The sequence below is a fragment of the Tachypleus tridentatus genome, chromosome 11 (assembly GCF_004210375.1).
Source record: "Tachypleus tridentatus isolate NWPU-2018 chromosome 11, ASM421037v1, whole genome shotgun sequence".
Lineage (NCBI taxonomy): Eukaryota > Metazoa > Arthropoda > Merostomata > Xiphosura > Limulidae > Tachypleus > Tachypleus tridentatus.
Genome location: NC_134835.1, coordinates 30915728 through 30940440, shown reverse-complemented (window position 1 = coordinate 30940440; position 24713 = coordinate 30915728). Strand labels below are relative to the sequence as shown.

General features: G+C 35.5%; 1 pseudogene across 1 annotated transcript in view; it reads right to left on the bottom strand.

Annotated features, from left to right (window-relative positions):
- The window catches only part of LOC143231867 (uncharacterized), a 101002-nt pseudogene extending 87110 nt beyond the window's left edge, over positions 1–13892 (bottom strand). Inside the window, exon 1 of the transcript XR_013017244.1 lies at positions 13769–13892. The product of XR_013017244.1 is annotated as an uncharacterized LOC143231867 (transcript). The remainder of the gene's footprint in view (positions 1–13768) is intronic.
- Positions 13893–24713: the final 10821 nt, after the last annotated feature.

Sequence of the window (24713 nt, the reverse complement as noted above, 5' to 3'; positions counted from 1 at the left end):
TTATGTATGATTGTACATCTTGTTTTTAAAAACATAATAAAAACCGTATCTTGTACTTCAAGAAGTAATTAACATGTAATCAAAATAATAGAAATTACTGGTTTTGAGTTTATATTGTTTCGTTGTAAGGAATATTGTATGCTAATATTTAGATATATATGAACACACACACAACTTGTCAATTCAGAATCTCACATCCGGATGCAGGGAGAGAGAAATTATTGTTGCTAAATGTGTCCAGTACTTTTTACAGTTTGTTTCGTTGTTCAAGATCTTTCGAGACGAAACGAACATTTAGTATGAGGCAAATTTTTGTTTTTACCTTCTAACATTATAAACTATATACAAGTAATATTGAGTACTGTACTATATACAAGTAAATATTTTTGTTACAAGTCAAAACCGTGTCTTTTTTATTTTTTATCCTTTTTAGGAAACAAAATCTCCAAAAAACATTGGTTATAGAGCTATTTAGCTGCAGATCATTCAATAGATGGCGTCGCTTAAAAATAATAGCTTAAATACAAAATGTTTCGCAAATCTTCTCCATAAAATTTTATTTAAAAACTTCTAACACATCTTGGAAATTGGCTTTCAGTTTTTTTTGAAACAAAATAAAATTTCACATAACACAAAATTCGCAATGTCGAAACATAAAGTCTTCAATTTTTTTTCACATGAAGAACACTCACGCGAGATATTTTTTCACATCATAACAAGTTTTACATTTTATTCAGTTACTACACGAAGCAACAAAACAATTTAACTTGCGATAATAAATGTCTTATCATTTTTCTTAAAATTATCAGTAAAACTCTCGCCGGCTTGCGATGGCCAGGTGGTTAAGGCACTTGACTCCTAATTCGAGGGTCGCGGGTTCGAATCCCCCGTCAGACCAAACATGCTCGCTCTTTCAGCGAGGAGGGCGTTATAATGTTACAGTAAATCCCACTATTCGTTCGTAAAAGAGTAGCCCAAGAATTGGGGATGGGTGGTGATGACTAATTGCCTTCTCTATAGTCTTACACTGCTAAATTAGGGACAGCTAGCGCAGATAGCCCTCGTGTAGCTTTGCGCGAAAATCAAACCGAATAACCAATCCTTACCCCATCCTGTTTTGTTTCAGAGTTGTTGTTCTTTGTTTCGAATATAACATTATCCAAACAGAACCACTGTTTAGTTGTTTTCTTTTATCGAACATAACATTATCGAAACAGGTTCATTGATTAGGAGTTGTTTGTTTTTTCTTGTTTCTAATGTAACATTATCCAATGCGAGTCAATGCGAGGTGATGTAGATTAGGAAAACAAGCACTCTATACTATTTATGTTTCCGTCAGTTTTAGCATCTATGATCCATTGTCTTTAAGAAACGAGAAAGTTTTGAAAACAGCCCATTACTAAAACCTCGTGTGATATTATTGGGTTTATGGCAGAAAACATCGTTAACAACGAGGGTATCCAACTAATGAAACTATTATAATGTTTATAAGGAATACGCGAGAGAAGTATATTTAATGATGCTTGTGGTAAGGTTAAGTTCTGGTTTCGCTTTACGTACGTACGTACGCCGACCGGAAGTTATTATAGTAATTTATTTATTCGCCATATTATACTGTGTTACATTTTTCTAAACGCAAGCCTGCATGTTTTCTTTGTCGTCCGTTTACCGTAGTACGCCTAGCATTTGACGCGAAAGTGCTCTAAACGAAAACTCTGGTGATTATTTATTAGACAGAATTCTTGGAAGACTAGGTGGCGCGGTGTTGAACAGAAACTTGGTTATTATTATTTAATTTAAGAAGTGACTGTCGTTTGGCTTTCTGTTACCGGAACATAATGCATAATTAAAGCTAGATAGCCAATCAGTTTGGGTCATATAAATCGATACACAAATTAAAGACAAAATATTACGACGGATATCTGTGTTGTTGCACACGGACAAGCTGTACAAGTTATTGGTGACTACAAGTTTTTTCCACCGAAACTCCCTACGAACAGTTTCTTGAAAGGAAGACTGCCGTGACAACATGGAAATAAGCTCCCGGACTTTTTCTATACTCATGATGGATGTGTGTGGCTCGAAGGCCTCCAAAGAAACGCCCAGACATTCACGGAATGTGGATTGCCTAACATTTTATGTAGCCATTGACGTTCTTGCTAGAATTAGAGCTCTCTCTCTCTCTCTCGCAGATCAAAAGTCTCCTGATATTGAGATTATAGAAACGATACAATTTAGGTCTGTTCAGCACGTTTATACCCGTTAGAACTCACTTCTTAATCTACAGAGAGAGAGACAGAGTCAATACTATACTGAAGTCCAGGTGTGCAGGCGCGGGGAACTGTGATTTCGCTCACTCCCTACCCCAGGAGTCCGCGTGCTTTGCATACCAAACTTACATTTTGCCAAGGGGTATATGCATTGTGAAAAGGTGCCATGTCCAAGCTGGTGCCTCTCTGATCCATTTATAGGCGTAGAACTGTAGACAAAAAGGACAAGATTAAGTTGATCAATACAGACTGAAGAATACGTTTCAATGTTGTTTTTTAATACCTAGTAGACGAAAACGTCATGTCCCTGATTAAATGGACAAGAGTTGGAGGCGCTGAAAAAAACAATAACACAGAGACATAAAATGACCGCAGGAAAAATAAACCTTTTTCTCACTAGGCATATTTGCTCGTTCAAGTGTCTTCCACACAAGCGGTAAATCATTTATATTTCGTTCTGTATTATCTTCGAGTTTCATGCTTGACAAAGAAAAAAAAAAAAAAAAACTGTTTCACAAATCGCAACAACACTGGTTTTATTCAAAGTCCCAACACATCGCACAGTTTATATTTGTAATTCTACCAAAAATAAAGTTAAAACACAATTCTATCAGGAATGTTTTTGTACAAAGTAAAGTTTCCTAGAGGGCGTGCCGTTATGAAAAAAAAAGTTACATTTTCAGCAAGGCTAACAGTTCGAACACCTGACGAAGTAAGAACATGGAAACATTTAGAATGTTTACACCTGTTACAAATTTATAAGGGGTCTCAAGGGGGTATAAATGTGTCGAACACACAAACAGTAACGTTTCGATAAGTTCAGTATCAGGAAACGTTCGATCTACAAGTCACAGAACAAAAACAATAGAGGCATAAAATATTAGACAATCCACATATAAGGTAGTTATCCTCACTACTGAGGAAATTTATTTCGTGTGTAGGTGGCCCCGGTATGGCCAGGTGGTTAAGGCACTTGACTCATAATCTGAGGGTCGCGGGTTCGAATCTCCGCCACACGAAAACGTGCTCGCCCTTTTAGCCGTGGGGGCGTTATAATTGCGACGGTCAATCCCACTATTCGTTGGTAAAAGAGTAACCTAAGAGTTGGCGGTGGGTGGTGATGACTAGCTACCTTCCCTCTAGTCTTAAACTATAAGTCATACTATAAGTTTTACACATGCATTAATAAAGCGGACACCAGCTTATGCATTTTTAGTAGATATGATAAGATGGATATTGGGATTCTCCAAGAGTTCAAAAGGTACAACTCTGTGTCAGTTACCTATTTACGTTCATCCTGATCCACAAATATGTTTGTTTTATTATTATTATTATTACATTTTCAGTTCTTTCAGAGACATGTTTTCAGTAACATAAGGAACAACTGAAACGGTGGGACCGTGGGAGTAATGCCTATTTGTTTCAGAGCACAGCCACAACGGGCTAATTCCTATTTTTACCGCATATTTTAGCGTTTTAAATCCATCGACTTACTACAGTCCCACCAGGGGAACAATAGGGTTAAACAAACGAGTCGCATTCTCTGGTCTACAGTAATGTGGCGAACAATTTAATACAGTTCGAAAATAATTTATTGCAATGCACGTGCAATTCCAGGAACAGAGGAATTTCGAGAAGTATGATAAATATTTAGAAAAATGTGAAAAGACAATCATTCCAACACGAGTTGAATTTCGCGAAATGCGAATGGCGAAAAATTAAAAAGTTGTGGATAAGTATACTTTCCATTTCAAAAAACAAAATAAACGACTTTCACGGACTTGTTTTGGTTTTGTTTTCAATTTCGTGCAAAGTTACACGAGGGCTATCTGCGCTAGCCGTTCCTAATTTTGCAGTGTAACACTAGAGGGAAGGAAACTAGTCATCACCACCCACCGCCAACTCTTCGGCTACTCTTTTACCAACGAATAGTGGAACTGACCGTTACATTATAACGTCCACACGGCTGAAAGGTCGAGCATGTTTTGTGTGACGGGGATCCGAACCCGCGACTCTCAGATTACGAGTCAAATGCCTTATCCACCTGGCCATATCAGGCCATTGGGTTTTGTACAATACTGATAGATTTACAGCGAAAGTACTCAGGAATTTGGTTGTAAACTGGTGCCGTATCTAATTCAAAGTGTATCTCAGTACGGTGCTTTAACTGTACAGCAAACGGTTAAAAAACAACCTTGTTTATCGAGTTATTTAAGAAGCCATTAATAATAACGCAATAAAACAGTAACTGCTTACATCCTTTAAAACCAGCGATATAAAGACATAAAATACAAGATAAAACAGATCACTGTAAAAAAACAAAAGTAATAATAATAAAAGTAGGGCTATGTGCACAATGAAAACAGGTATTTAACCTTCTTTTTCTCACTTTATTATATAATATATTCGATGCAAATTCTTAAGGTAAAAGTCAAAGCTTTCGATTAGTAATTTTATAACAAATGCTTATCGAGTTTTTCTTGAACACTCAAAATTTATGGTGGCGCCAAACCAAAAGATATGCGAAATGAGCTGTCAGTTGTGGCAAGATGAACAGATGGACCTATTAAATAACTTTGCTCTTTGCTAACACTGACCTGACAAGAGCATGGCACATACAAGTGACGCCTACTTTGGAATAAAGAACAACCATTAAACCAAATAGGCCAAAAACTATTGATAATGTCACTTTGATGTTTCAGGTTTTAAACAAAAAACGAAAAGAGGGTGGTGGTGCAGAATCCTATTATTACAACTTCAACTTGTCTAATTCGCTGCTCATAAAGTGTTTTTTTTTAGATACATTCAAAGCTTCTGATCGCACCTCACTTGACTTATTATATAAATGACACCAATAAAAAAATGTTATTAATAAGTTTGCTTTTATAAGTCCCATAAAATCTAGATGGAGACAAATGAACAGAACTCGATTTTTTATAAACGAGAAAAAAAAACACAAAACAAAGGAAAGTGATTTTTGAAAACAGTTTGTAATTTTTCAATACGCACAATACTGGATTGAATACATATGTATTTGATGGTACGAATTAGCTTTATGTACCAAATAAAATTACAAAACTTTTTTACATTTCGCTAAAAACGGGACGAGATCTTTCCTTTTCAAGAACTCGATTTTTAACATCATAAGTCGAACTACTTTTCTGCTGAACCACAACGAAAAGAAGTAGGAACTCGAGTGTGTTCCAAATATCTAAAAATGGTCAGAGAATGTAAAATGCTTTTCTCATATCCTTGCTCATTTGTCTTATTTACTTACTTCAAAAACTTTATCATTTTAAGTTTTAACTTTTTAAGTTTGACTTTTTCAATAAAAAATTAAATTTATATTACAGTCTCATTCAGATCTCAAATAACCATTGTAGTTTAATTACACCGAGGTTCTCTAACTTGGTACAGTGCATCACCACGAGGAACTACTTTCACTTTTGTGCGTTTTTCCTTTTTTTTTTTTACTGGGCCCGGCATGGCCAAGCGTGTTAAGGCGTTCGACTCGTAATCTGAAAGTCGGTGTTCGAATCCCCGTCGCACAAAACATGCTCACCGTGGGGGCGTTATACTGTTACAATCAATCCCACTATTCGTTGGTAAAAGAGTAGCCCAAAAGTTGGCGGTGGGTGGTGATGACTAGCTGCCTTCCCTCTAGTCTTACACTGCTAAATCAGGGACGGCTAGCACAGATAGCTCTCGTGCAGCTTTGCGCGAAATTCAAGTTGGAGATTAATAAATAGAAAATAATGCAGAATATATATAATAATACAATAAGAATATAAAATAAAATCTTAATCCTGTGAAAAACTACACCATGGTACAGATACCTAATGTTACTCAACCACCAGCGAAGTGTTACACCAAAACACAACAGGAAGTTACACCATGCTTATTTGTAGCAATACGATTCAGTAGTGGTTCTCAGTGACAGACCAATCAAAATGTTATTTGTACTTCTTACAACCCTCCTTTTAAAACTAATCATTCACGCTTGACTAATTACATATAAGATTAAAAAAAAAAAAAAAAAGATGCGAGTGAGTACCATCAGCGATTTTGACCCTTAAAGTAATTTTTAAGATCAAAAAGTTCAAGTGAGATAAAACGGGTACTTTTTGAATTTCATATAGAATTACATCTATTTCAACGCCCTAAGATAATACAAGGTTTACAGCCAAAAATATCGTTAACAGCAAGAATATCAAACAGGATGCTTGTTTTAACAGTTATTACGGTCGAATCGCTTAAAAAAAAAAATTTGCTCTCACATTTGGTCAACCACAGGATTGAAGTATCGAATAGTAAGAGTGTATTAAAGTTTTGGCTAGTCAAGACCACTCCATGTTACAGTAGGAACTGAAAACGAAACTGTCGGTTTTAACAACAGAAGTGGTCAAGACAAAAAACAACAACTACGAAACATTCCACAAGTGATGCTAAGTACCTCAGGGTAGATTCTTTAGACGAGACAAACAACGATAGAGTACGGGTCTTACCAACGACCCCGCTGTAAGTGTGGGTCTCAATACTGCCTCGAGAAGAGTAATATATAGGTTAAAAAGAAGTGATTTCACTGGACTTCTAGCTACTCACAAACCGTTGCTGGACTTGTAGCTACTCACAAACCGTTGCTGGAAGAAAGTAGCCCAATTGGAACAGCGAAAGTGTCACGAATGTGATATTTACAGACGAAACGAAGTTCGAACTGTTCCTGAACAATGAGTCGATGTACAGTAAAACATGTGGTGGATGCATGTTTTGGGTTGCGTCTCTGAGCAACGGCCTAAGTCCTGACCCATCTTGTCACTCCCTCGAGAGCACGACTCATCAGATGGAAATCAGTCTTCCACTAAGACAATGGTCTCAAGCATACAACAATTGCCACAAACTGATATATTGACGACAATGAGACCGATCGAAAACTCAACTAAGCAGCGATCAACAAAAAGTCCCAGTATTAAGATTCTTAAAGCTGTGCGGACTTGTGTAAATAAAAAATGTAGCAAAGTCAACAGGTTCAATAAACGCTACAACAGATTTAGAAGAACGATCCATCACCGTGCGCTGATAGACTGCGTGGATGTACAATAACAAGGTGTAATGTTCTGTATCAATAAAGCAAATATTTGCTGTTTTAGAGCTAAGCATAAAGCCAGGGCAAGGGCTATCTTTGTTTACCACTGTCACCTAAGCCCTGTTTTTCATTTTGTATTTCCTGTTTTATATAATTCTTAAAACATTAAGAAATGAAGAATTGTGTCAGTTTGTTTGTTTGCTTTTTAGGATTTCGCGCAAAGCTATACGAGGACTATCTGCGCTAGACATCCCTAATTTTGCAGTGCAAGACTAGAGGGAAGGCAGCTAGTCATCACCACCCACCGTCAACCCTTGGACTACTCTTTTACCAACGAATAATGGGATTGACCGTCACATTATAACGCCACCACAGCTGAAAAGGCGAGCATGTTTGATGCGACCGGAGGTTCGAAGTCGCGACCCTCGGATTACGACTGGTTCGCCTTAACCCACCTGGCCGTGCAGGGCCTTAACTGTGTCAGATATGAGATACAAAAATGTATCAACATAATTTTAGAAGTTTTTTGTATTTTTTATGATACTAAAGTTATCTAAATAAAAGGATAAAGAAATTCATACAAAATTTTATTAACTCGTGACTTCTCTAACCTGCTTATAATCTGTTCCAACAAACTCTTTTATATCATTTTGACCATAAACTATTTTACATCTAATATTTGTATCAAGAGATGGCGCCACATATGCAATTAGTTTATTGTTATGTTCTTTGCTACACAATGGATGCTCTGTCCACTGAAGGTATCGGGTACTGAGCACCAAATTTTATCGTTACAAACCCACACACTTACCGCTTGGTGGGAGATGGACGTATGCAATACTCTTTTTTGTTTCGGTGTTTCGAACAAAAGCTGCAAAAATTAGCGATATACACATAGAAAATTAAGATTTGACTGTCGTGCCTATAATACACCCACGACCCCAAGTTGCGGAACGCAATTTTGTGGTAACAGCTTGATAGCACGAGTCCTGGAACTTCCAATCCGAGCAATTTAAACTTAGCTTCTAAATTTACTGCCGAGAATTATTTATACGTGAAACTCTCTTAACACATTATTTTCTAGCGCAGTTTAATTTTTTTTTACTTACGAAATAACGTTATTGAAGTATAAAAGTAAAAACAATTGGCACGTGCGGACATCGCATGCGATACTTTACACTGCAGGTTTTCCTTGTTAATTCGGTTCCGTATCTATCTAATCGTACATCATGACAAATAAAATCGGTGTATCGGTTGTTTGTCACGTGACCGTGTTTACCAGATGTTTGATGTATGCATCACGTACATAATTCATTTTATTGGACGGCCCGGCATGACCAGTTGGGCTAAGGTACTCGACTTGTAATCCGAGGGTTCCGAGTTCGAATCTCCGTCACACCAAACATGCTCGCCCCTCCAGCCGTGGGGGCGTTATAATGGTACGGTGAATCACACTATTCGTTGGTAAAAGAGTAGCCCAAGAGTTGGCGATGGGTGGTGACAACTAGCTGCCTTGCTTCTGGTCTTACACTGCAAAATTAGTGACGGCTAGCGCAGAAAGCCCTCGTATAGCTTTGCGCGAAATTCAAAACAAACCAAAAAAACTACTTTATTGGTACGGATTCTACTCAATCATCTGAGAATGTAGACTTAATTAGGATGGTAGATAAAGACGATTAAAGAGTCACTACGGGCTGTAAATAACTGAGTGATACAGCGCCAAAAAAAAAAAAAAAAAAAGTCAGTCAGGATCTCAGGGAGCAAGAAAAGCACGTGCTATGAACAAAATAAGGACCGGACGTATGACCAATATAACATGTCATGCTGGTATTTCGAAATGATTTATTGAGTAGAGCGAGATCCAAATGGAGTGAGCTATTCTAGTACTAAAATCTACCAGACATTGACCACGACCAAGAGTGGGAGAGCGTTAGACTTGGTGTTTGTCATAAACTTAATATTGTAATAACTGCTGTAAAAATTCTGTCTTTATCTTAAAAGCGTACTTAATTACTTATTTATAAACATCTATAGGCATTAAAATAAAAGAATAGAACAGTGTACGTAGAAAACCGAACTAAAGATTCTAGCCACTCGGCCTACGAATAGTAACGATTTTACAAAGGCCAACAATGTTGTAACTGAACCTTGACAGCGAAAGATGTGTGTGTGTGTGTGTGTGTGTGTGTGTGTGTGTGTGTGTGTGTGTGTGTGTGTGTGTGTCAGTGTGTAAAGTTAGGTTACAAAAAATAATCTTTACTGAAAAAAAAAAAAATAGTTTTTCTCTAAAATATCACAAATATTACACACATATGCGCGCGCTGGTTTGGAGACATTTGAAAAATTATACAAGATAATCGTTTAATATACATACACGATTTAGTGTAGGTACAACAATAACATTTAAAGTTTCTTTGTTTTTAAAATCCCGATAGATGTTACCAACGTAGTATTCTAAGAAGATAATAACCCTCTAAACTGGAACCTTATCATCCGAAACACACTTAACGAAACATTCCACAAACGGTAGACTGCGCAGGAGACCCCCCAATCAGCTGACCCCTGCGTTGTCCGGGCGTTACATCTATGAACTGTTTTGTTGTTGTTTTTAATAGTACTTTGTAAAGAACATGGTTTACATTACTAAGGTAGTGAATAAGGATTTCGCGCGTCAGCATATTCAAGAATCTTTTACAAAGATTACTCCTACAATACTGCAAAACACTTGGTAGGAGATTAGGCTCAAAGCGGACATTTTTAGTTTTTCTCTAAAATATCACAAATATTACACACATATGCGCGCGCTGGTTTGGAGACATTTGAAAAATTATACAAGATAATCGTTTAATATACATACACGATTTAGTGTAGGTACAACAATAACATTTAAAGTTTCTTTGTTTTTAAAATCCCGATAGATGTTACCAACGTAGTATTCTAAGAAGATAATAACCCTCTAAACTGGAACCTTATCATCCGAAACACACTTAACGAAACATTCCACAAACGGTAGACTGCGCAGGAGACCCCCCAATCAGCTGACCCCTGCGTTGTCCGGGCGTTACATCTATGAACTGTTTTGTTGTTGTTTTTAATAGTACTTTGTAAAGAACATGGTTTACATTACTAAGGTAGTGAATAAGGATTTCGCGCGTCAGCATATTCAAGAATCTTTTACAAAGATTACTCCTACAATACTGCAAAACACTTGGTAGGAGATTAGGCTCAAAGCGGACATTTTGCGCGCACATGTTCAACTATGTTCATTGTATGCTGTAAAGAAAACTTTAAACAACCATTATCGAACTTCTGTAGTGTATATTGATGTATAGAATAACGCATTAATATATACAGACACACACACGCGAGTTACAAAAATAACGTTTAAATATTTGTTTTTTCATTTTTACAGTCCCGATAGATGTCACCCACGTACTACTCACAGGACGGTACCCCTCCAAACTGTACAATATTAGAAACTCTGAATAGTCAGTCACTTACGGTTTCTCTAAAGACGGTGTCCCATGATAAAGTAATATTACTTTGGTGTAATGAAGATATGGATTATTTCTTCGTTCAATCTATTAAAAAACTGAAAGTTCGGTAAGCTAAAAAAACAAAAAAGTCTGATTTTTTTGGGGAGTGCGAGATTCCGCCCTCTTTTAATTTTACAAATATAGGTGTATATTATATTGACGTACGCAATAATTTGTTGAAAACAGCTTCGATGTTATTCTCTATTTCAGTGAAAAAATTTTAATATCCAAACACTATTGGCTACTTTTAGAGAGAGCCCTCTTTAGTTTAAAAGCTCAGATATTCGGGCCATACTTTCGTTGAACGACCGGTTTTGTAACCACCTTTGTAAAACTTAAAAAGTATATCACAACGATATAAAAATTTCAGTTCTTGCGTTTCGTCACAAGTCAGTTTCTACAAGTACTCGTGATTTTTCGCGTAAAAGAATAACATAACGATAATTTATTTTACGAAACCAAATATTTGTGAATATACTAATTATTCAAACTATCCAACCAAATCGAGCATTTTTCCACAACTTGCAGATCGTACGAAGTATTTGACCGAGAAAATATTGGTACACGTTAGTGGTTTTCAGTGTTTTATTAATAGTAGAATAATCGAAATACAGAAGTAAGATAAATCACGATGATACAGAGAGAATTTATGAAAAATTCTAAAACCAGTCTGTGTAGTAGCATACCAAAGATTACGGCTGCTGGGGTAGGTAGGATGGGCCCTAGTAAGTGCGTCACTAAAACCCTGAAGCAATTTTCGTTTTTAGGCGCGCATGTTGGCGAATACTTCCAATGCCCTATATATACTTTTAGTGTTCCTATGTTAAAACGAGAACTTGTCGTCTGAGTGGAAAGACTATAGAAGCTCTAAATTTATATCGCCAAATGAGAGAGAGCCGTGAAACCTCGTTGTACAAACGCTCCCAGGACTGAGAAAACACGAAGCTGATAGGCACATATGCTTGAACTGGTTACGAATCTAAAATTTATACGTAAAATTTACAACATGCATAATACAAAATAATTTTTAATAAGTAATTAAGAATTAACAATGTTATAATAACCAAAAATTGGCTTACAATTTCAGAATCTATTGTGTTTTGTCATCTTCAAGCGGTAAGTATTCAGATTTACAAAGCTAAAACTAGGGGTTCGATACCCCTTTGTAGACGCAGCAGATAGTCCCATGTGGCTGTGCAATAACAAAACACTCATTTTCAAGTGCATTATAATAAGCTGTTAGAAGAAATAAGTTTATAATAAATATTTCTACACATAATTTATTAACATATTAACAGTTTGTTAATTTTGAACCTGGATATAACACACACACACACACACACACATAATATATATATAGTGAAATTAAATAATTATATCCAAATAAATACATAAAATAATCAGTAAAGACTGCATTAAAAACAGCAAATCCCAACCTCTGATTAATTATATTATAACCCTAAATTTTTAAGTCGTAAATAAAACACTTCAAAATTAAACAAAATAGGGTACAAGTTAAAATATGCAACGTATTTTGTTTAATTTTAACGTGTTTTGTTAATGGCTTAAAAATTTATGGTTATAATATATAACTAGTTCTTTCTAAATAGGGTAAACGACTTTAAACTGAAGTTTTCCAAGGGTGACAAAAAAAGACACGCACCTCTATGGAATTTTCAAGCCCCCTTCCTTAACAATGTTTTTAATGCCATTTTTATATTCTACCAAATTTATCATTTTCTTTTGTCATAATAAGTCGTTGGGTGTCATTAAACATGCAATATCCTGCCATGAAAGTGTTACACTCGACTACTCTTTTGAAGGTGGGTAGATTTTATCCACCTGCTTTTCAGGCGAAAACATCATATTTCGTAATTTTCCATTTCAGTGTGTTATTTATTTTGACTAGTAGTTTAGGAAGATGTGAATTTTACTATTTTTATTTCCATATTGGGTAACCCTGTATGTTCCACTCCTTATTTCATGTGATGGGTCTAATCGTATTGTGTTGTTATATAAACAATATACATTGTCAAACAGCTAAAATCTAATAATTTCTAAGCGCCACCGACTGTGTTTCAAGCATTTTCGATATCTGAAAGATTTAAAATCAAAATGTATGCTAAAGATTAGATGGACAGACAGCTTAAGTCAAGCTTTTGCATTACCTTGTCGATACATCTAACTAGGCCTCGTTTTTACAATTAAAAAAACTTTCATTGACAGATACATTTTAACCTTACCTTAAGAATATGTAAAGACATACAAATATTGTGCGAGTTGAAGCTAAATTTCAACTTTAACTTCTACACAAATATATTATTTTTATAATAACATTTAAGAATTAATAAAAAAAATCTTTGCATTCCAGTTCTTATCCAAAAGTTCTTCCCTATTGCCAATAAGAATCTCACTTTTTAAAGTAAGACCCATTGAAAGGTATCCTATCTCCTCTTAAATTCTTTAGCCTCGTTAAGTACTCACAGAACAAACAATACGAGTTGTTCAAAAACTGAAAAGTTAACAAGGAAATACGACCGCAAACTGATGGCATAATATTATAATTTATAATGAGTAGACATCCTAACTAACTCGGCTAATTTTCCAAAAAAATACCAAATACAGCAACACTCAATAAGCTACTAAGACACCCACCCACCCGTCTGTACCACAAGAAATACATGTTCGAAAACTGCTTAGTCTACGTTTTGAGCACGCTGGACCTCCCCTTCTACTAACTAACACTACAGTTTTCTAAACGTTATAAGATGACATGACACCCACAACGACTCATCACTGCTGACGACTATTAAACGTTTTAGTTATCACATACCTAAGTTCAACTGAAACAACTTAGACGAATTGGCGACACGACTCACCGAAAACTTTGATACAGGCTCGCCAGAGTACTAAAAGTTTGGGAAGTCCCCGGGATGAATTCCATCACTTGTTAAGTTGAAACGTGTGTGGGTAACTTAGCAAGTTCCTGATGATGCAGGGGACAGCTCACCACATGCGGCCAGAGTTTCAGGTGCCGCCCGTCAGTGCCATTCCACTTAGAAAGCCACGTTTAGCGAGACCTGTGGTTTCACAAGGTCAGAAAGTATTTCCTTCCGTTACCCTTTTGTCCGTAGCTGGATTAGTACATATAACGAAAACATTTCACATAACTTGTAATCAGTGCATGATTAAACTCAAACATTAATTGGATAATTCTGTACTGAGGAAGTACTATAATCATTCCAACACTAACCTTTCCAAATGGTAACCTGTTGCAAAGCGACGCCGACTAGGTTGAGCTTTGACATCCAACATTAGGCTACGTAACGTTTAAAATCAACGCTGTTTACAACTACCTTACATTATTTTGTTACAAAACGAAAGCTGTTAACTTACAACTGAAGCATTTTCTTACAAATATTAAAATGCTTTGTCGTTTTCACTCATCGTATATACATATATATACCTGGTGTAAAGTTCCCGACCAAATATATTAGTACCTCGCCTGCCCACTAGGGGAAATACCATAGCATCTTTATATCAGATTATAAATATATTTTGCTAGGGGACCGTTTCGAAATTGATAGTATCGTTACTAATGATCCATTCTTGATTTGGGCTTTTATTTCTCAAAAGTTATATTAATTGATTTTTTGCTTTTGTTATTTGCTTCATTTGAAGTATATTTATCATAAGTACTTATCCAGTGATTCATAAATTAGGGCTTTGTGTCACGTTAATGAAAATCTTGAGCAATGTTTATTAGACTGTACCTGAAACACCTTGTAAAACCTTCAAACCTCAAATAGTTATATTCTTTGGATGGTACAAGTACTGGTTAAAAAAGTATTTCGGTATTTTAGTATTAGCAGTTTTTCGTCGTTTATTTGGCTACTGTTGTAATGACTTTATAGAAGTTATTTTGAAGCATCAATTACAACTTTCTTAATATTAAGCTCTTAGAACAAAAACCTCAAGAACAGACGAATTCATTAATATTTATATATTAAATTATATGGAAATATACGTAGTATTTGCCAAAAAGAAATATCTTTATTTTACACTGCAGCAATTAAAATCTGCTGGTTTTATTATAAATACTATATTATACATAACATTATTTCCTATTAACTTAAGTTAAAGCATTTCAAATAAGTAAATAAAATGATTCTTATTTTTGCTGGACATACGTCATATCATTGAAATATTTACTTAAGTTACAGGTCAGAAAATTCACATAAATTATACCTCCCCGCTAGTACAGCGGTAAGTCTCCGGATTTACAACGCTAAAATCAGGGATTTGATTCCCTCTGTGGGCTTACCAAATAGCCCGATGTGGCTTTGCAATAAGAAAACACACAAAGTAATTTTATCAGTGAAGATGTTTACATAAAAACATTAAGACAAGTTAATATTGAAAAATGTGTTACTAATAAATAACAATAAATTTAAAACCAATATAACTACTTCTGATTTCAAATCAACGCCATTTTTGCAAACCTGTGGTAACAGACACATGTTGGAAGCGTTTCAATGGATAAGCAGTAAGTGTGGTGGGCACAGCACAGATAGCCCGTTGTGTAACTTTGTGCTTAACAACATACAAATACAATGTCGGACAATGAAAAAGAAAACGTTTGCTCAGTTGAGATATTAAAGTTTTTTCTTCAAAAGATTCGGGTATTTCGTATTACATCCATTTCGCCTTCAGTGAAATCTCAAAATAATATTATGATTATGCTTAACATAATTAAATAACATTATAATAACATAATTAACCAAGATGCTTGAAACACTTTATTAAAATATTTTTAAAAAATTGTTTGTTTGCAGTTAAACACAAAGCTGAGCCAACGGGTAAAGAAACACATATTTTTTACCATTATAAGTCATGAGAATAATTTCTGGACCACTTGTAGGCAGAATAAAGTGAAAAGATTATGAAGACTGCTACGTAAAGAGATCAAAATGACACAATACATAAGATATGCAATTATAAAAATAAACTACACTTGAATAACAGGATCGGCGTTAAGTCAGATTATTCAGAATAACTTAAGTTTAAGTACATTTGTAAGTCATTAATAAACGAACAGCCTTTTTTGGCTGTGACCAAGCTTTATTCAACACAAATTATCAGAATACTGGAATAGATGCAAATAAAAATGTAATCATATCGTGGTATTTTCAGGTGAAATTGATCCTTTATAAAGAAGTAGGAAGGCCCGATATACAAAGGGAGGGTTAGAATAATACTGATGTAATGTGTTCTGTTATTCAGCAGGTTCCTTTGGATTATGTGCCAAATACAGTCCATGTAACAATAACAAATTAATCAATTTATTCATTAACGTTTTCTACAGGCTGGTTACGGTATTACCTGGTGGTTAGAGCACTTAGAATCACGGGTTCGAATTTCGTTCCCGAAATTATTTGCCCTTCAGCCTTGATAGTGTTATAACGTGACGATCAATCGCACTAACTGTTGGCAAAGAGTAGGTTAAGAGTTGGTAGTGAGATAGCATGCAATAACTCTCCGCAACAGTAAAAACAAGTTACGGATTATCTTCAGATGTAGACTTTACTTCACAAATAACATTTCAAGAGAAATTTTGAAACTAAATACTTCTGGCTAAGTAATAAACTTCCTTGTAGAATTTCCTCACTAATCGATCGTTAAGAAACACACTGACTAACTGAAGCCCAAACGATTATTTGTTTGTTTGTTTTGAATTTCGCGCAAAGCAACTCGAGGGCTATCTGCTCTAGCCGTCCCAAATTTAGTAGCGTAAGACCAGAGGGAAGGCAACTAGTCATCACCACCCACCGCCAACTCTTGGGCTACTCTTTTACCAACGAATAGTGGGATTGACCGTCACATTATAACGCCCCCACGGCTGAAAAGGCGAGCATGTTTGGTGCGACCGGGATTCGAACGCCTTAACACACTTGGCCATGCCGAGGCCAAGCCCAAACGAAAATAGAAAATAATTTTTGCTGTCTAACTGACTTACATTGAACTGAATAACACTTTAATTAGCACTGGTCTGGTTAACCGATATTCAATAATACACCGAATAATTCACTCAAAATTATCTCATTAAAAGGCATTCACTAACATTACTTATTTTCTATTTGTTACGTAAAACATCTTGGTTATTAAGTCATCATCATAGTTGACTCCTTCTAGCAAACAAACAACTGAATTAAAATATTGAGAACATAGCTTTCAAAATATATGTATCAAGGTTACAATGATTTAGTTAAAACTGAATTCGAGTAAAGAAACAAACGAGACAATGAAAACAATCACCTGCGAAACTGGAAATCCTGAGTTTGTTATTGTTGCGTTTCCTTCGAGATATATTTTTGCTAGACAATTCATTCAGAATCCAAAACACGAAAGTTTTAAACCTAACTTTTCTTTCAGGCCTTATCTCCATAGGATGGTCGTGGAGCAAAGGCCGCCAAAATGAGTTCAAAGACCTTTTTTGATCACATATTATGCGAAAACTGTATACCTTTAGAATGAAAAGAAATCTGAAAAGTTTTACATTAGAATAAGACGGTAGAGCACACACGGTAAGGCGGTATACCGCAATATGTCAATCGTACTATATTATTCTATGCTCTTCTTTCAATGTTTTACATGTTAATTAGAGGTGTAAATGTTTGTAACAGTAGGCTTGGAATATCTGTAATTTTCTAAATTCGATGTCAAATTTTGAAGTGAAGTATCGAGAGACGAGAGTAGATTATAAATAAGAGAATAAAGAAAGCACTGAGTCAGTTTTCAGCTGGTATAGTGCGAGTCGTAAAAGTGAATATTTGGTTTCTGTGTTGGTTATGAGATACACTGCTGGCAAAAATATTTCAATAAACTTAAAAAAACAAAATATGCATTTTGTGTTACTAGACTCGACCACTTACAGAGCTTCGAAAGATGAAAATAAGAAAAGGGAAAATAAAAATAAAAACTTTTTTTAGCATTTAACAGGGAAAATGTGAACACTACGAAATTAGCCTAAACACTAACTGGTCAAAACTTTAAGACCATACTGAAACGAAGCGTTAATCAGTAAACACGTAACGAAATTTAGTCATTTGTGTTCAAGCATTAGCGTTATCAACATCTCCTACTGACATATCCTGTGTTACATTGGGTAAAAACATGGCAAAGGCTAAAACGTTGACAGAGTTTGAACGTGACAGAATTGTTGAGCTGCAAAAGCTGTTCGTTGGCCTTAAGATTTTAGCCAGCAGTGTATATTTAATTACTTAATCGATTAGGCGTGAAATTGTATAAGTGTATTTTAAGTTATTTGTACTGCAGATAGCGTGAAATTATCATTTGAATATCTTGTGTAAATTTAGGTTTACAGTTTATAGTAGTGTACAAAGTGAAGGAAGACTAACAAAGATATGAACTTGTTTGTTATTATTATGTTGATCAAACAACAAATATGTTCACCGAATAATAAAAGTGTTACGTAGCTGATGTCTAGAGTGGGACTATTTTGAGTAAAAAATATAACTTTAGCCAGTTTAAAGAAGTTGATATAGCAAATGGACCGAGAAACGAGATCAAAACGTTGCTGGAGATGATGAAATTATTAAAAGAGGGCAAAGAAGAAAGAGATGGGAGATTACAGGAAGACGAATAATAAATAGACAGAAAATTAGAGGAATGCGACAATAAATTAAGACAAGACAAGGAGATAGTAACAAACAAGAATTTAGGAGAAGAGTTAAAGCAAGAAAAAGTTAAAAAACAATTAAAATCAGAAATAATTCTGATTGGTTGGTTTGTTTGGTTTATTTTGAATTTCGCTCAAAGCTACACGAGGGCTATCTGCGTTAGCCGTCCCTAATTTAGCAATGTAAGACTAGAGGGAAGACAACTAGTCATCACCACCCACAGCCAATTCCTGGGCTACTCTTTTACTAACGAATAGTGGGATTGGCCGCTGAATTATAACGTCCCCACGACTAAAAGGGCGAGCATATTTTATGTGACAGGGATTCGAACTCGCGACCCTCAGATTACGAGTCGAACGCCTTATCCACCTGGCCATGCCGGGCCAAATCTGATTGAAGACAAAAAAATGAAAAGATGAAAACATATATAGAGATTACAGCAACAGCTTTTAAGAAATGCAGATGGACATCGAAATAATACAGAAATGTTGTTATGACTAATCCCATGAAGTATCAACATACATTAGTAAGGTAGAAAAGAACATAAGAAAGGGTATAAAACCTCTGGAAAATGAACAGTTAAGTGCAAACATTACAAATACCAAGGCCACTGAAGAACCATCCTGAACTACTCCAGCCATGACACTATCCAATAAAATTCTAGAAATTAACTGATTTTCCAACTTCAGCTAATTTGGAAACCAATAAACATTGATTAGAAGGTACAAAGGAGTCATATAAGACTCAGTTCAAAATCATTTACAATAAAAAAATGGAAGAGCAAACAAGATATTAATCTTGGTGCCCATTTAAATAGGCCAACTTTGATGACATTAAGTAATCTTCCAAATGAGAGCCACAAAAATTATCAAGCATTATTCAACATTTTGGAGCAATACACTAGAAGGAAGTGCGTAAAAAAAAGTTCCAGAACGGGGTGCAGTGTAAAAGAGAAACTGTAACTAAACTTGCAAAATAACTAGAAAGACTTGTCCAATTACCTTACCCGAATACTCCTCGTGAAGTGATTGATTCATTAGCAGATGACTAATTAATAGATTTAATAATAGACAAAGATGAGATTTGGCGAAACCAAAGCAGACGTGCATCTTTAAATTAATTTTTGTAGTTAACAACCCATTAATGTCACAGATAAACAGCCAAAAACACCATTTCGAAGATAAAGGAATATCATGTCCTGTAGAGGCTAAACATCAACTGCTCTTGATGATATCCTTGCCTCCCGGTAGTACAGCGGTAAGTCTATGGATTTACAACGTTAAAATCAGGGGTTCGATTCCCCTCGGTGGGCTCAGCAGACAGTCCCATGTGGCTTTGCTATAAGAAAACATATACACACACACATGATATTCTCGAACAACTTGAGGGATCAATTAGACAACTAGTTAAGTAGAATGCAGGCTTAATTTATTTTGAATTTCGTGCAAAGTTACACAAGGACTATCTTTGCAAGTCATTTCTCACTTAACAGTGCAAGTCTAGAAGAAAGGCAGTTGGTCATCAGCTCTTAGACTACACTTTTACCAATAAATTGTGAAATGAACTGGCAGCGTTATAATGCTATCACGGCTGAAAGGGCGAACATGTTTTAATGGGACAGGAGCTCGAACCTGCGACCCTCGGATTACGAGTCGAGCACCTTAATCGATGGCCATGTCAGGCTCAGGAGGAAGAGAATCAATCACAAGAAATAGGTGTTTAAAGTGAACTTGAAAGGAAATATTGTAATAAACAGTGTACTAAAACCTATAAATCATAATAACTCGTTTCAGATAATACCAGAAAGAGGGAACTTCATAAATTTGGGAAATATGGTCATTATAGATGGTGCTGTAAGGAATCAACAGCTGTTATTAATCAGAGAAGACAATAGCCTAAGGATAAGCATTCGAGTCCAACCAAGTTGAAAAATAAAAAAGAGCTAATCAGGCATAATAAATACAAGAACTAACTGGACGTAGGTCAGTCTTTAGCTTGAAATGCTCCACTAGAAATTAGTGGACTAATGCTGAATAATAGAAGAAAACTATCTTACATTAATCTATCTCTATGCAAAACTCTAAAGTTTTGCAACATTCATCATCATTACGTTTTAATAAACGTAAATCAACTTGTGACAGAAAGAATAATCACCATGATGTTAATAACTTTTATCAAGATCGCATAGTATGGCGGAATAATACCAGTGAGAAGGAAGTGAAACCTCATAGTATGGCGGAATAATACCAGTGAGAAGGAAGTGAAACCTCATAGTATGGCGGAATAATGCCAGTAAGAAGGAAGTGAAACCTCATAGTATGGCGGAATAATACCAGTAAGAAGGAAGTGAAACCTCATAGTATGGCGGAATAATTCCAGTAAGAAGAAGTGAAACCTCATAGTATGGCGGAATAATTCCAGTGAGAAGAAAGTAAAACCTCTAAAGTAAGTGTTTTGAAGAGTCATATGTTGTGTTGAAATGAATTAAAGAATCTAGAAGGGAAGACGATCTAAGCCAAAGGTCATTCATCATCTTTTTCTTTGGAAGTACATCAATGAGAGAATGGCCAACTGGATTACTCCAGAAAATAATTTTTCAGCAGGAACTCGACCTACTAAAGAGACTAGGGTCTCTGTCGAGACCACTTCCAGAGAATCATCAAGGATAAAGCGAATTCTCCCACTGACAGAACAAAGGACCAGAAGTCATCTCGTTTGTTTACCATGGGCCTTGGAAAAAGGGAGGAAAACAAAAGAATATAATCTTATTGAATGAAGAGCTTAGTATAGTCCTTCATTTAAAGGGTCTTCATGATTAAGAAATGGAAAAGTTTTGCAAGCTATATTTTACTTAATTTAGATGCCAGGGCAATTTTATATGAACTAAAGTTTAAATATCATAATTTTGCAAGCTGACTTCATGTGTGTTGAACAAACATTTTAATGTAATATTTTGATTTAGTAACTTTTATTGCAACTGTGGATATATTAATAACTTTATTTTAAAAAAGGATTGGTTTGGTTTGAATTTCGCGCAAAGCTACTCTAGGGCTATCTGCGTTAACCGTCCCTAATTTAGTAATGTAAGACTAGAGGGAAGGCAGCTAGTTATCACCACCCACTGCTAACTCTAGGGCTACTCTTTTACCAACGAAGAGTAGGATTGACCGTCACATTATAACTCCCCCACGGCTGAAAGGGTGAGCATGTTTGGTGCGACCGGGATTCGAAACAGTGGCCCTCGGATTACCGTGAAGAAAACATGACACATAACCCTCATCTGTTCTTTGATTCTTTCATTTTGTTGCAACAAAACAGTTTTGCTCAATGTATAGCTCATCAGTACAACTTAGAAAATAAATAAATAAATAAATAGTAAATAAACAAAATATATGGTAATGGAGTGTAAACAGTTGGTTTGGTTTTCAAATGTAGTTTTTACTCCCTAATAAAAACTTAAAATACTTTTAAGTATTCGGTTAATATATGATATATTCCAAAAATTAATAATCTGTTATTATTTAGCAGAATATTTTTTCCCATCGCAAAAATATCAATAATTAATTGTGAAGGTATGTCAGATATCCAAAGAGTGATATGGTTTTTCACTGATGAAGAGCCCCCGATAAAATCAGGGGTTCGATTCCCCTCTGTGGGCTCAGCAGATCGTCCGATATGGCTTTGCTATAAGAAAACACACACTGATGAGGAAAGAACTACACATAAAAATCAAACAAACTCTAATGTAGTGACAATATGGTACTAGTTATGCTGTTTTTTAAGTGTTGGAAAATTCTTTTCTACAATAAGTTTTCAAATTAAGTTAACAACAGAGGGTTAAAACGAGCGAGCATTGCGCACAAAATTAAATTACTTGAAACATCATAAAAGTAAGATTTTGACTTTTGCATCTTTAGTTTCAAATAATAAAAAATACAAGTTTTTCTACATTATGATTCGTAGAATGTAGGCATACAATGCATTTTTGTGTTAATTTATAAATTTTCAAAATTTATTATTATATAAACGTACTTTTCACTTAACACGTAGTTTGTTTGTTTTTGAATTTCGCACAAAGCTACTCGAGGGCTATCTGTGCTAGCCGTCCCTAATTTAGCAGTGTAAGACTAGAGGGAAGGCAGCTAGTCATCACCATCCACCGCCAACTCTTGGGCTACTCTTTTACCAACGAATAGTGGGATTGACCGTAACATTATAACGCCCCCACGGTTGGGAGGGCGAGCATGTTTGGCGCGACTCGGGCGCAAATCCGCGACCCTCAGATTACGAAGCGCACGCCTTAACGCGCTAGGCCATGCCAGGCCTAACACGTAGTCAAGAAAGTCATTAAATTACTTTCGCTGTAGTTACCTTTGATCTTCGTCAATCCCTTCAGGTTACACCTGGTCCTTGTGATGTATAGTATTAAGTTGCACTGTGCGTATGGATAACAATATCTTCCAATGGTAGGTTAAATGACGAGATTATAATATCCCTTATTTTCAAGTGGAAATATCCAGTTAACTAATTAAAGTTTGGAGTAGCATCTCAGACATGAAAGTCAGAAGATATTGTAATCTACATCAAATAAAAACAACTGTTGATCTTCCAAAATTAAATAAATATACAGTATATGTGCATATTAATAGTATAAAGAGTGTTCCTTGTATTTTTGTACAATTGTGTCCAATTTCCTTTTTGTAAATTCAGTTACTCAGAATCACTTTGTGATGTGTCTCAGATGATCCAGGGGTTCGATTCCCCTTGGTGGGCTGAGCAGATAGCCCTTTGTGGCTTTGTTATAAGAAAAACACACAAAACACACACACACTCAGATGATCTATTATTTAACAACTGGTTATTATTAACTACATAAGCTAGGTAATGAGCTATATGTATTGAAACACATTTTTAGTACCATAAACCTGATAAATTATCACTGAGCCTCTGGGAAACATATTTAGCAGACCTTTTTGTTACTCTAGAGGGGCCGGTTTGACTTGAAAATACAGAAGTTTATTACATTAATATTTTATTGTGTGTACCTCTGATGTCTAAGAAACAATATTCCTTATGGTAGTTCTTAGTTTCTTTATAAAAATCGAATGTCTTGTTTTATTTGTTATTCACAGCTTTCTACGAAAACAAAACAAAACAAACAATTTCAAATACTTGCAAAGCTACATGTCCAGCCTAAATGTTGAACTGACAAGCTAGAGGGAAGACAATTTACCAACAGCACCCATCACCAATTCATAGACCACTCCAATAAAATACTTGGATTTGAGCACTTTTATCAACACACCCATGACCCTGAAGCACAGAGAGTGATTTTTGCTTTGGTGGTAATGTGATTATAACCACTGATTTACAGTATAGTATATTAACCAATAACTACTGGGCCACTTTTGGCTTAATAATAAAATCCTTCTTGGCATGATGCAGGGTCTTTAATGTAAGACAAGGATGTGCTACATCATATAGAACTATTGAGTTTCCTTGTGCTCACTTATGCAGATAATGTATTTGATCTGGTTCAGAGGTTTCCAATTTGTGTCACAAATGAAAGAGTGAAGAGAAATATCCTAGCAAAATAACAGATTATATTATTAGCAATCAATTAAAGTATACAATAATAACTTGTAGAAAAATGCAAAAAAAAGAAGACAGTTGAAGTTTCAATGACCACTGACTGATCCTACGAAACACTTACTGTTATTAAAGTGTTATTTTTTTAAAAGCTGAATCCTTCGGTGCTTTAAGAAAAAAAGGTGAAATACTTTTACTGTGGGTTGATACGAGACCCATGTTATGAAATAAGGTTAGTCAGAAGAGAGGGTTGATACGAGACCCATGTTATGAAATAAGGTTAGTCAGAAGAGAGGATTGATACGAGACCCATGTTATGAAATAAGGTTAGAAGAGAAAAGCTTAACGGTATAGATGTCATCATCTTTGGTTCATTATTTTACTTCACTGACAGACAAAAAAACAACATTATTATGGTGTTAATCCAAACCAAGATGATGGAATATTGTATGGAAGTTTTTCAAAAGATACGGAAAATCCACGATGCTTTATTATCCTGCAGGAAATAATGTGGAATCCATGCACTTAACTGCAT